General features: G+C 58.2%; 1 long non-coding RNA gene across 4 annotated transcripts; it reads left to right on the top strand.

Moving 5' to 3' along the window:
- Window positions 1-1,078: 1,078 nt before the first annotated feature.
- LOC103679663 lies at window positions 1,079-9,103 on the top strand. 4 transcript variants are annotated; one of them, XR_005834026.1, is made up of 5 exons: window positions 1,079-1,207; window positions 1,937-2,028; window positions 7,703-7,814; window positions 8,012-8,134; window positions 8,820-9,103. It is a non-coding gene; the product is annotated as an uncharacterized LOC103679663 (long non-coding RNA). The 4 variants fall into 4 exon arrangements; XR_005834028.1 differs by lacking the exons at window positions 1,079-1,207; window positions 1,937-2,028 and adding an exon at window positions 6,904-6,922; XR_005834034.1 differs by lacking the exons at window positions 1,079-1,207; window positions 1,937-2,028 and adding an exon at window positions 6,993-7,011.
- The last annotated feature ends 4,554 nt before the right edge of the window (window positions 9,104-13,657 follow it).

The raw sequence follows: 13,657 nt of genomic DNA, 5'->3' as shown, positions 1-13,657 counted from the left end.
CTACAGACATTCCTAAGTGAGTTCATGGATGTGACTTTTAAGTTCTTTTGGGTGTATATAAATCTAGGAGTGGAGCTGCAGACGTGTAATTTCTGTTCACTACTTTTTGTTGTGTGTGAGAGAGAAAACAGTTTTGTGAGGAGTGGGATACAGTGATTATGAAGGTGTCCTGACATCTGTAAAGCACTGGATACTCTTAAGGAAAGCCATTATGAATACAGCCAGAATGTATATGAGCACCACAGCTGCTTGGATTCAGGTGTAAAATGCCCCATCCGGTGAGAGACAACAAAAATAGAACAAAGTAAATAAAGATCCATGATGAAAGTGCCCTTCTAAAAGCCTAAATTCAGGCCCCCACAGGTGCCGGGCAAAAACCATAGGACACATTTGGTAACAGAGCTGAGAGGAGCCATGAAGACAAATAGAAGGAAATGGACTTGTGGCCACCAGCTTCGCTCAGCTATAGCTCCTGAATACAAAGTAGCCAATGTGACCGGAGGAGGAAGCACAGGGTCAAATGGTGTAGGTGCTGAAATACGTCTGAATGTCGAGGGGGATGTAACCCTTTTTGCCTCTGTTTCATCTGTAAAAGGGGATGAGTATGCTGATGATAGTGATAATATCTATCTTCCAGTGCTGCGGCCAGAATTTTAGAAGTGCCATCGAAATGTCCCCACTGATGGCCTCTTCCTTCCTCGTGTGTTTCTACTCCCCAGGCCCAGCCTCGGCCCGCCCCCCAGAAAGCTCCAGCCCCCTCTGGGCCTCATCTCGGGCTTCGCAGTGAATAGGCCCCGCCTTTCCCGACCCTGGCCAGCCCTCCTTTGCAGCCCTGGCTGCTCGCACCCACCTTCAAACACCCTGTGCCCTACTGGGACTCCCTCTACCCACCATTTGACACCGCCTTACTCCAGCCGTGCCTCCCAGCCCGGCCGGCCCTGCGCCCCCCTCGGTACCGGGTCAATCGGACAGCTGGCGACGGCCAGGCCACGTTGTTGGGTTTTGTCCCGTCACTCGTTGGGCTCCAGCCAATCAGCATCGCCCGCGCTGGCGGGTGCGGGAGGGGGGCAACACTCTGCGGGACAAACATCTGCGGTGCGTAGATGGAGCCCCCACGCTGTGAGGGGTTGCAACAACCCAGGTCCTCAGGGACCAGCCAGCAAAGGGGCCCTGCCCTTAACCTCGGGCTGACTGGCGATGGACAGAGGTATGGTAAGAGAGAAAGGGACACTTGGTGGTGGGGGTGTTATGGCCTTGGAGGGGCAGGGGTGAGGGGATGTGGAGGGCTGAGATGGATGGAGGTGCAAGTAGGGTGGTGGCAGAGGTGTGCAGCACAGGCCCTCCTGCACTACCAAAGTGAAAGCAAAATGGTACACGACACAGTGTTCCTCTTCAACTCAGACCTCTGCAGCAAATGGGGCCGAGGAGCTGACTTCTATAGCTACAGCAGTACATCCACGGGCACACCAGCCCAGCTGTGGCCTTGCTTGCCACAAGAAACTAAGACAGGTATCTTCTACCTCCTTACTGAGCTGCCATCCAGCCATACCTGGGATGAGAAAAGCAGTGGCCTGGATTTAGGAATCCTAAAAAGATCCCACAAGTCCTTCCCTATTTGGTGAGGAGGACAAACAGCAGTTACAGGACACTCAAGGTAGGAACCCAGGAGTGCACCAGGGGAAGGAGGGGCAGAGATGAAATATGCTCCCATTCTTACTATATTCCTGTCCTCCTGGACCACGCTGAGGCTCAGAGAGACTGATGGCACCCCCATTCTCAGCTTCACCTGAGGCCAACCAGATGTCCCAGTTCCAGGCTTCAGGGTCCCACTCCTCCAACCAGTGCCCTACCTTTCACATGAGAAACACAGCCTGGGAATTCAGCTGACTTTGGGATTCTGTAACCTGCACAACTAAACCTTGTGTTTGATTTTCAGCCCTGTCAACCCTCGCAGGTAGAGGAAGTAAGAGAATTTTTAGGGCTGTCATGGAAGTTCTCTGGTTGTCATACGGTGACTTGACCTGAGAGGTAAGGAACCTGAACTTGTCCCTTTTTCTCTGTGCACTCTCAGGTGCATCAGGAATGGTCCCACACCACAGTCTTTGTAGCCATCCTTACCGCCTTGACAGTCCAGGGCAGCAGCTGCTCCGCCTCCCCGAGGTGCTTGCTGCGGTTGGCCCCTCACCCCGGGTAACCGCCGCAGGTAAGGGCCTGACGAATTACTAGGTCCCTGCCGGCCACGGGTGCCTCCGGTCCCCCTTCCCGTTGGCGAGGAGCTGAGCCCTGCACTCCAGCCCAAGGGCATGACCAGACCGGTCCCCACATTCCATCTTTTTGGGTCCATCGTCTGGGACCGCTCCCAGTTCCAATCCTGTATCAGTTGGGCATGAGTTAGAATACAAGAAACAAAGTTTTTCAACAGACGTAATTGAATATGAGCAGTCGGTCACTCAGGGATTGGACGACTGGAGTCACAGAGGTAATACAGGAGGAAGCTGCTGCCCCTAGAACAAGGGGAACAGGGGAAGAGGTTGGCGTCACCAGGAGCCTGGAAGCCAGGATGAGGGGGCCTTGAAGAGCCAGAGCCTGGACCTCTGAGGAGGGGCTGCTGCAATTTCTCAGGGAAGGAGGAAGCCGCATTATCCACCAAGAGGGGAAACAGGGCAGGAGATAATCTCTCAGGCACCATCTTCCAGGTCGCTAATGCTTTCTTCAGCGGCACCTATCTGTGGTTTAATCCGTCTGTTGGGATTTTTATTTCAATGACAGTGTTTTTTTACTTCTAAAGTTAGTTTTCAAATCTGCCCGGACGCTTTTCTTGTTTTTATTTTATTATTATGATTTTTTTTAAAAGGTTGTATTGATTTATTTGAGAGAGAGAGTATGAGAGAGAAAGCACGAGAGGCGGAAGGGTGAGAGGGAGAAGCAGACTCCCCGCTGAGCCGGGAGCCCCATGCGGGACTCCATCCTGGGAGTCCGGGATCATGACCTGAGCTGAAGGCAGACGCTTAACCGACTGAGCCACCCAGGCGCCCCTGCTTTTCTTGTTTTTAAAGGAAGCTCTACAGCCAACGCGGGGCTCGAACTCACAACCCCGAGACAAGGCCAGATGTGCCCAGGTGCGCTGTGCCTGAGCCTTTCACATGATTCTTATCTTCTTGATGCTTTCTCCTGTGTCTTTCTGTTGTATCTCAGAGGCTACCGAAGATCTGGGGAGTCGGAGTAGCTGTCTGTCTCAATAATGCAAACAATGTGTAAATATCTGTGAGCACTGCTCTCTGATCTCATGAGAATTCAAAGGTAATGCCAGTCCCTGTTTTGATGTGTCCCCCCCCCCCCCCCGGCCGCCTGCCCTGCACCATGAAGCGCAAGAGCAGAAGGCGGTTCTCTTTCTCAGCCTCCTCCCTTTTTCTTCTGTGCTGGCCCAAGGCCCGCCTGGGGGAGATTCACCTGGGCTCACCGCTCATGCCTTCAGGACATACTGCTGTGCCACCACACGGGCCCCAGGAAGCTCCAAGTGAGGGAGCGAGCCAGACTGTAGAGCACAGCCCACAAAAGGGGGTCAGGCTTGAAGCCCCATGCCTCAGCCACCTGCTAGCTAGTGATTCAGAAGAAGCCGCTCAACCCATTTGTGGTGTTTTCCTCATTTCCTCATCTGGACAATGGGGCTAACACCGCTAACAGCCACCAAGGGCTGCCGAGGGCTGCCGGGAAGATGGGATGGGAGGAGTCTAGGCACGCCGCAAACAAACACTCACAGCCATTACCAAAGTTTCTGTTCTCTGGCCTTTGAGAGTTACACCCTGGGAATGTCGGTAGGGCCAGTCCTGTCTTTGACAGACCTGCTGATTGTCAGGAGGGTGGGCACCGTCTTCAACTGGAGATCGCGGACCCATCTTCAGCTGGGCCCCCGGGAGTCCTGAATGAGGGAAGCCTGGGGTGAGATATCCTCTTCCAGGCAGGGTGGGTTTGCTCTGTCAGGAGCCCGGAAGTACTACCACGAGGGGGGGGGGGGAGAGGGGGGCAGTTCCTCTCTCAGCCAGGGATTCGCTGAAGCCCCTCAGCTTGCAGCCAGGAGAAGGCAGCCCCTGTTCATGGATACTAGGACTGGAGTGGGAGGGTTCTTCCCCCGCTCACTCAGACCCACTTCTTTTTATATCCCTGTCCTTCCTTTGCCCCGCCGAGGTGACCCTTCAAGAACACTGGTTTTAGGCGGGATCTCAGTTCTGCCCTCTCACCTTCTGAAAGCCCTTACTCCTCCTCGCACCGCACCCTGGAAACCCAACCCAGCAGCTCCTCCACACAGTCCCTGCCGCGTCCCTGCTCCCTCCTCTGTTTTCATTTGCTCTGCTTCCTTGGGGATTTCTCCTGCTTACCTGCAGGCCCCCTATGCATTTAAACAGCGTAACTAACCTTTTCTCGTTCCATATTTCCTTGTCTTGCTCTCAAACTGGACTGGCATCCCTGGACGGCAGCAGTTGGGTGTCAGAGTGGCACCGCCCCCGGAGGAATTGGCAACAGGGACTCAAAAATTCTTTTTTTTTTTTTAAGATTTTATTTATTTATTTGACAGAGAGAGACAGCCAGCGAGAGAGGGAACACAAGCAGGGGGAGTGGGAGAGGAAGAAGCAGGCTCCTAGCTGAGGAGCCTGATGTGGTGCTTGATCCCAGAGGAGCCTGATGTGGGGCTCGATCCCAGAGCACCAGGATCACGCCCTGAGCCGAAGGCAGACGCTTAAGGACTGCGCCACCCAGGCGCCCCAGGGACTCAAAATTTCTGCCCCAAGTCTCCTCACTGTCCTCACACACGGGAACGAGGCCTTTTGTGCCCAAGATACACAACTCAGAAATCATCAATTGAGAGTTTAAAACATTTGCTTATATAAAAATATCTAACTTCACGACGCCTAGCCGGCTCGGTTGGTGGAGCCTGCGACTGTTGATCTCGGGGTTGTGAGTTGGAGCCCCACGTTGGGTGTAGAGATCACGTAAGAAGAAAACCTTTTGAAAAAAAATGTGCGACTTCTTGACGGCCCAAACCAACAAGCCTCCTCTTTCAAGACAAAAGACATACTGAGGGAAAATATTTGCAACATACATAACAAAGAACTAACGGCCCTAGTGTAGGTCTTTGGGGGAGGCAATTACTTAGTGTCTATTAACATTTTAAATGCCCGTCGGTTTTGACCTTCCACTTAGAGGTAGTTATCCTAGAGGGAGACTGACACACGCTCACAGTGGGAAGTTGCAGCGCCAAGATGAATTGCAGAGAGAGAGCGTGAGAAGAGAAAAGGTGAAAGTCCATCAGTTGGGGATTCGTTATGTGAATTATGGTACATGTCTGCTATCGAATACCACGTGGCCAGAGAAGAAATGAGCTAGACATTTGTTTACTGACATGGTTTTCAAAGACCTACTGCTAAGGAAAAGAACATCACAATGAAACGTACGGGGTGGAAAAATACATAAATACAACAAAATAAATGTATAGGGTGTAAAACTGTGTGAATAACTACGTCGGCGATTGCATTAGAAGAATATAGTCAGAAGAGAGAAACAAAATTGTTAACAATGTGGCTTAAAATAATGTTGCTTTGTAAAAGTTTTCAATTACGTGCTGTAAAAATATGCAGGGGGGTAGTGGAAAATGGTGGAGCCACCGTGGAAGGCAATTCGGCAGTTGCTTTCAAGAGCAAAGCATCCAGGGGCGCCTGGCTGGCTCAGTCTCAAGAGCATGGGACTCTTGATCTCGGGATTGTGAGTTCAAGCCCCACCTTGGGTGCAGAGATTCCTTAAATGAGATAAAATCTTTAAAGCTAAGCACCCATCTGCACAGGACCCATCGATTGTACCCTTGGGCATTCATGCCAAAGAAACAGAAACTTAGGAACACACGAAAACCTGTACGTGAATGGTCCTGTAGCAGGGGTATTTGTAGAAGCCTGAAACTGGAAACAAGCAAGGCGTCCTTCAGTAGGTGAATGCTTGGGCCGACTGGTTGAGCCACACCAAGGACTGCAGCTAGCAACACCAAGGAAGAACTAACGATGGATACACGCAGCAATGTGGATGGACTGCAAGGGCATTAAGTGAGGGCCGGGGGCGGGGACCGGGAGCCCATCCCAGGTTACTGATACCTACCGCATACTGCATGGTCCCATTTACCCAACAGCGTTCAAATGACAAAATTCTAGACGAGAATGCAAGATTGGTTGCCGTGGGCTGGGAGGGGATGGGAGGAGGCTGTGGTTATGTGAGGTCAACAGGAGGGGTCCTTGTGAGGGAATCGACTGGACACGGACGCCCGTGGGAGTCACGTGAATCTACACGCGTGATGAAACTGCAGAGCTGTGCGCGCGCACGCACGCACACACGGATGCAACTCACACGGAGCAGCTCTCGGATGGCACCGATGCCATTTCCTGGTGTGCAATTGCACTAGACGTGCAACATGCTGGCCCTAGGGGAACTGCGGCAGGCGCCCTGGCGTCTGTCACTTCCCGTGACTTTCTTTACTTCAAGATACAAGTTCAAAGCAAAAGCACACAAGCAGGGCTTGGCGTGGACAGACAGGACGGCTTGCTCGACTCTGCACAGAGAGTCCCTACTCTCCTCCACTCGCCGGGGACGTCAGTCTAGGCGTCCGGCAGTTCCCAGGGCCCGGCCTCTAGCAAGAAGCCCGTGGGAGCTGAGCGGAGAGGGGCGCGTAGGCGACCGGCTTGTTTTGATAGGGCAGAGGAAGTGTCCGTCAGGCCACAGGGGCTGGGCTTCCTCAGGCGGCCTGGGGGCGGGTCCCGTGAGGAGCCGAGCTTGGTCATTGGCGAAGCTAGCCGGAAGGGGACAGGAAGGCGGTGCCCCGCCACATGCGGGGCGGGGCTTCCGGTGGGCGCGCTGAGGGACGCGAGAAGACCGACCCGAGGCGGTCAGGGCGGGGCCCAACACGCCCGGACGACGGCCCCTCCTTCTCGACACCGCCCCCCCATCCCTGCGCTCCGCCCTCCGCCCCTCCGGGTCCGGGACCCGGCCAGAGGCCCCGTTTCCCGAGACCTGGGGGCCTACCCATTCTCACGCGGAGAGGCCGAGGAGGAGCCTCTATCGAGTCCAGGCCCCGGGAGGCCGTGGCGGGGGCCGGGGGAGGGGAGGGGCGGCTTCGTCGGGCTTCTCTCCCGCTGCCCCTCGCAGGCCCCCGCCATGCCGTCCTGAGGGTGTTTGGCCCCTAGATGGCCAGGGACAGTGTATTGGGGCCCCCAGGGGCCTAGTGACGGGGGGCTGGCAGGGTGGGCGGCGATCCCACCGGGATGACAAAGGGCCCGGTCACTCCGTCTCCAGTCCCTCCCAGTCTTGGCCTCTGAGAGCAGCCTTGCTGTGCGCTCCTGGGCACTTCCACCCTCCCAGGGCCCAGACTGTGGCCCTGCACCCCCCCCTACTCCTTGCCCGGCCCACTGTGTGTTCCAGCGCCCCTGAGCGTGTCTGGGACGGTTCTCTGTAAAGCATAGATCCCAAAATCCCAGCACCACGCGCGCGCGCGCACACACACACACACACACACACACACACACACGCCTAGTATCCAGGAAAACGTGGGCAGAGCTGGGGCCAGCACCCGGGAAGGGAACGTGGTGTTCGCCAGAGGTATCTGTCCACACTTCTGGGGGCGGGGACAGTAGAAAAGTAACAAAATCTTCCCCGTGTCACTCGACAGGTGCGGCCCCTTGAGAGGGAATCCTGCTCAAGCACACCCGTGTTCCAGGACCACCTGTGGTTGGGACCATCAGCTGTGCCTGCCTGCCTCTCACCTGGGGAGGTCAGTCAAGGTGAGCCTGGCAGAGAAAGCTCGTGGCTTCTCTAGAAGTGGGTGCCATCAGGAACCATCCATCCCTGTGGTTCTCACGCTGGAGGGCTGCCTGGGAACGCCTGGTGGTTCTCACACTGGAGGGCTGCCTGGGAACACCTGGAGGGCTTGTTCAAAGTCAGGTCACTGGGCTCCACCCCAGAGTCTCTGATCTTGCAGATCTGAGGTGGGGCCTGAGAATGGGTGCCTCTAACAAGCTCCTGGCTGGTGCTGCTGCTGGTCTGAGACCCCTCCCTCTGCCGCGCTGTGAGAAGCAGGGCCCTGGAGGCCTGAGACTCCTAGGTGTGTGTGTTTGTGTGCTCCCTGCCCTCCCTGGGGCTGGCTCCTTTGCAGGGTCCCCACAGGTCTGGCAAATGCCAGGAGGATGCTAGCCCTCGAGAGGGATCCGGGACTTCCCGTTGAGTGGCAGTCACCCTTTCCTGCCCAGGTGGGCTGGAGGGCACCGTCCATGCCCAGGTGGGAGAAAGGTGTCGGCTTTGTCCAGGTGCTCGGGAATTCCCAGGCTGGGGCTGGTAACGTCTGGCCGTGTAAGAGAGAGGGGCGGAGATCAGATCCGTGCCTGGGAGTGGGGATGGAAAGAACTCTCTGATGAGGCAGAGGAAAGACCCGAATGCTGGGCTTGGGGATGGAAAAGGAACATGGGCCCTGAGATCCAGAGCGTGGATTTGCGGGGGGCAGGGAGCGTGGAGACCACACAGGGGGCTGTCTGCCCAAGAACGGCCCTGAGGGTTGTCTGTGCGTGCGGTCGGCCCTCTAGCTGGTGGGAAGCCGCTGCCTTTCTTCACCAGGGTGGTCTCCCAGCTCCTGGCTGATGCTGCGCAGACCTGCTCAATGCCCGGCACCACCGCCCACCCACTGTGGCCGGTCTTGCTGGTGATTGGTGTTGGTTTGGCTCCATGCTGGCCTGTTGTCTAGTCGAGTGGCAGGCGAAGTGCGAGGCCAGTCACTGGCCACCGTTTGTCCCCAGAAGGAGCAACCCTGGGACCCCAGCACCTGAGCGCATCCTGGCCATGGGACCAGATGGAGTAGCCTTTGGCTTTCGTTTTCCGTGTTCACCTCCTTGACCCCCTTTACCTCCTGGGTCGTCGGGCTTTGCCTTGTGGACTGCTTCAAGCTTTCTGGATAATCATGAGATGAGCCCTGAGTCACATCTTGCTTCTATTTTTCCCCCCACTTTGTCACTTGTCCCTTGACTTTGTGGTTTGGGGCTTGTGTTTGGTCAGGCAGACAATTTTAGTTTTTGTGTCATCGGACTTTCCAGGCTTTTCCTTTTTCTTTTCTTTCTTTTTTTTTAAGAGTGATTTGAGAGAGCGGGCATGTACACGCACATGGGGGAAGGGGCGGGGGAAGAGGGAGAGAGAGAATCCTCCAGCAGACTCCCCGCTGAGCACGGAGCCCCACACGGGGCTCTATCCCAGGACCCTGAGATCATGACCTGAGCCGAAACCGTGTCCGACGCTCAACCGACTGAGCCACCCAGGCGCCCCGGCTCTTCCGTCTTGGAAGGGTTGCAAACAAAACATAGAGAAAGCCAGAGAAAGAAAGAAGAATATGCAACAGAGCTCCTGTGTGGCCCACAAAGCCCAAGGAGTGTGCTTTCTGCCCTTTGCATGGGAGTTGCCAGCCCTGGTGTCAGTCCTGGTGCAGGGGCCGGAAGCTCTTTCCCATCCCAGCAGCCCGTTCAGCACCAACACCACTGAGCTGTGAGGCCCCCACCCAGGCCTGAGTGGCAGGAGGCTCCGGACCTCCACTGTCCCCACCCAGTGGCCCCATGCTGCCCCCTCCCCCCCGTGTCCTCTCCTTCCCCAGGGGTGGGGGCAGCTTGCCCTGCCTGAGGCAGGTAGGGATCACTCTCTGTGCACACAGGCGTGGCCCCTGCTCTCCCCGCCCCTCCCCTCCCCTCCCCTGCCCTCCAGCCTCCACCATGCAGCTGGCAAGTGGGTGGGGGTGGGGAGCGGAGAGGGGCAGGCCCCTTTGTGGGGGTGCAGACCAACAGGCCCCTTTTCTTCAAAGACGGTGTCAGGTGGCCCCGTGTGCGTGCTGGGCTCTGGTGGCTCAGGTGGTGGCAGGCACCAGCTTGCAGTGGGTAGGGGGCGGGAGGGGGTGCAGGTGGAGGCGCAGCTGTCAGTCCAGCGAAAGAGCTCCCACTGTGGCCACGGGAGCCCAATGGCATCTCCTTTCCCCGGAGAAGTGCCCGCCCCATCTTTCCTGGCTGGGACTCAGAGATGACTTCCCGGTGACACGCTCGGACTCGCTCAGCTCTGAATTTGTCACACAGGTTCTGGGGGTGGTGCTTTTCCCCTTGGCTGTCACTGCCGGGCAATACGGGGGCTTTGGTGACAGCTCCTGGCACCGTCTGGGGCTGCCGTGTGCTTTCTGAACCCGAGGACAGTGGGTCTCGGGGCGGGGGGCTGGCTCTGCATCTCCTGGGAGCAGAAGCAGGGAGACCGGGGCGTGGCTTGCTGGGCCTTACCTCGGTGGGGGACTGTGGGGTCGTGGCTCCTGGGGACATCCGTCAGCCAGGGTGTTGGGCCGCATAATCCCGAACACGGCTCCCCTGGAGACACTCAGGCCCGGCCCCGCATAGCCCCACACTCCCGGGTCATCCGACCAGTGTCCTCACCATTCCCCTGGCCTATGCCTGAGCTGAGCCACCTTCCTGTCCCTCGGCCCTGGGCAGGAGGAACAACGAGGAGGGCCCGGCTTCTCTGTAGTCTTCCCTCACAGGCCACCTGCCCAGGAGGGCTCAGGAGGGCTGGATGGGTGCCGTCTTCCCTGACCCAGCTGCACAGGGGCTCCTCCTAGTGGCCTGCTCTGTGGGTGGGGGGGTGGGCACACTCACCAGCAGCCAGATCGTGCCCGCCCCCGCACACCTGCCCACCCACCTGCAGTGCGCAACCCTGGACCTCACCCTCTCTGCCCGGCCTGTCCTCAGCAGGTGTGCTGACCCAAGGGCAACCCCCGACCCCACCCACTGTGCCGGGGTTTCCTCAGCCCTCCTCCCCTGGCGGTGACCTCATGGCGGGCTCAGGGACACCTTCGGAGACAGCCCCATGGGGAGTGGTAGAGGTGGCCAAGCCAGCCCGACCTCTGAGCAGCAGGACAGCAGGCCCCCTGTTGGGTGATGCCCTCTCCTGGAGGTAGTACCTGGCGCCTGAGGAGAAGACCCCGCCCTCTGGGGGGCCCTGTCTGCAGTTGGGATGGGCCCATGGTGGAAGGAGACCGTCCAGAGCTGCAGAGCGCTGAGCGCACCTGAGGTCCCTGTGGCCGGCACCTGTCATCCTGCATGCTCGCGGACCCTGTCTTAGCGGCCACCCCATCCGCATCCCGCTGACTCCGCCGGGGTTCCGGGGGTGGGGGCTGTCCTGGAGGACCTTGGCCCTATGCCCTGGAGTGGGGTGAGGCCACCTGTGGTGAGTGGCCCCTCGGGGACCCCAAAGGTCCCCAGACTAACGTTCCCCTTGTTGAAGTACTGGGACTCCCTCCCTGTCTGGGGTGAGTGGCAGCCCCACCCACCCTGAAGGGCCACTGCTTCCCTTTCCTGACCCCAGTCCCTTTCCAGCCTCCTGTGGGGCAGGGCGGGGTGTGGGGTGGTGGTGGTGGCGGCGGCTGCGGCGNNAATAAGCAACAGGGAGGGTCAGGTGCAGAGGTGTGGCTGGACCAGGGGTGGAGGCTGGCTGTGGGGTGGGGGTGGTCAGCTTGGCCATCCACCTGCCCTGCCCTGCCTGGACTCCGACCGGACAGGACCCGCAGGACAGGGGGCTGTTCCGGACTAGGGTGACCAGTGGCCCCCTCCCTAGACTTAGTAGAAGAGAAGATGGGTCCAGCCTGGGGTGGGTGTGTGGCCAGGACCGCTCCTCTGCTCCTGGCACCTGTTGGCGAACAGGGCTCAGGCGTGGGGCCTGGTAGGGCTGAGCCTCCACCACCCCTGCTGGCTCTGGATGGGTCACCAGGCCTTCACAACCTGTGTGTGAGCCTGGCTGAGGGCCCAGATCTTGCACCCCTCCCTGTCTCCTCCTAGCAGCCGGGGTAGAGGGTGGAGGGTGGGGGGTGGGGGGCTAGCGGGGGGTGGCGGAGTCCTCCAGGGATTCTCTCAGTGGGGCCAGGTCCCAGGCCCGTTTTCCCCTAGCAGGATGGAGTCCTGGTGCTCCTTTTCCTGGTGCCATCTGCCTGTCCTTCCCTGGGGCCCTTTGCAGGGATGGCGCCCCAGTCTTGCTCCCTCCTGCCGCCTGCCCGTGCGGGCCTCAGGCTCAGGCCTGGCCTGGCCTGTAGCCTCTGCCCAGCGCCTGTCCCAGGGCTTGTTCTCCCCCAGGCTGGCATCTTCTGCCCTTGCTGCCCCACGTGTGTCACAGCTGCCTGGGCACGATGTGGTGTCCAGGGCGGGACAGGGACTCCTGGTTAGCTCAGCTGAGCTCTGAAGCTGTGCTTCCGTGGGGGCCCTGGCCAGCATGCCCGTAGAAGTGGCGGGGCCTGACTTTATTCACCTGTGTCCTGCCTGCCTTGAGTGGGTTGAAAATTTCCCGGAACTGGCCACTGGGAGCCTAGGGTAGCAGGCCAGACCCAGGTTCAAGAACAGTGTGGACCCAATGCCACTTTCCTATCCTTAAGGCCTTGGGTATTTTATCCTCATGGAGCCACTGACCATGCACCCCTTGAGCTGGAGTCTTTGCAGGGTGCCTACTGTGTGCTAGGACCAAGCGGTCCCGAGCCATCCTCTCTAGCTGCGGCTGCTGGCTCCTGGGTCTGCCGTGTGTGGATCTCCTCTTCCCCTGGGACTGTCAGGAGCCCCAGCTGGAGAGCCAGGGTCAGGAGCACAGCTGTCAGACTCTACCCCTTGCCATGTTTGTAGGGCACTCCTCTCTGCCTCCCTGTTCCGGGATGCTGCTCTGCCCACTCTAGCAGCCCGACACTGCACACCCGGTGCCCTACCTTGGGCTGCCGGGGCTTCTGCCCCAGTGGGGCTGACACCCTGGCACCAGCAGAGCCACCGTCCACTGGACCAAGGGCAGCTACTGCCCCCCTCCTCTGCCCCTGGGCACCTCAGGAGCCCTTGGTGGGGAAGGAGGATGGCCTGAGCCCTTGGGAGTGGGAGTCCTGGAGCCCAAGCTGCCCTGGTGGGATGACTCCAGAACTCTAAACCTAGAGTTTAGGGCTTTGGGGAAGGAGGCCCATCCAAGCTTTCAGAGAGGTAGTCCCAGAGTCCTAGAGAGCACTAAGTGGAGACCTTGAAGCCTGGGGCTCCATCAGAGCCCCCTGGAGCAATCGGCAACCTTTGGATTGGGGCACATGGAGATGAATGGAGATGGTTGTCCTTGGGGAATAAATGGGTGGGACTATTTCCTCCCTTTCCTGCAACAGACAGAGGCCTGTAGAGGGCCATTCCATCCAGAAGCTGTGCCCTCTCTCTCCCTTCTTTGGGGTGCCCCAAGCTCAGCTCCCCTTCCTCTCATGCTGCCCCTTTGCTCTGCCCCAGCTACTCCAGAGTGTCACCATGTCAACCTTGCCACTTTCCCAGGCCCCATGTTGGGTCCACTAGGCTCCACTTGCCTTTCTGCCCGGACCCATGGCCTGCCCAGGTACTGAGTGCTTGTGGGTCAGCTGCACTCCCAGACAGGGTCAGTCCCTCCTCTCAACACACTTGGTTTGGGATCAGTTGGTGAAAGAAGCTGCATCACTGTCCCTCTCTGAGGTCCTGGTGCACTGGTGACCTGAGACCAGCTCATTGATCTGACCATCGTGCCCTTTTGTCATTGATAAGGAGGCACCATGTTGTGTCCACACACTACGGAACATCCAGGTCTCTGC

The sequence above is a fragment of the Ursus maritimus genome, assembly GCF_017311325.1.
Source record: "Ursus maritimus isolate PB19 chromosome X unlocalized genomic scaffold, ASM1731132v1 scaffold_X1, whole genome shotgun sequence".
NCBI classification, from domain to species: domain Eukaryota; kingdom Metazoa; phylum Chordata; class Mammalia; order Carnivora; family Ursidae; genus Ursus; species Ursus maritimus.
Note: the sequence above shows the minus strand (reverse complement) of the source record. Positions and strands in the feature narration are given on the sequence as shown.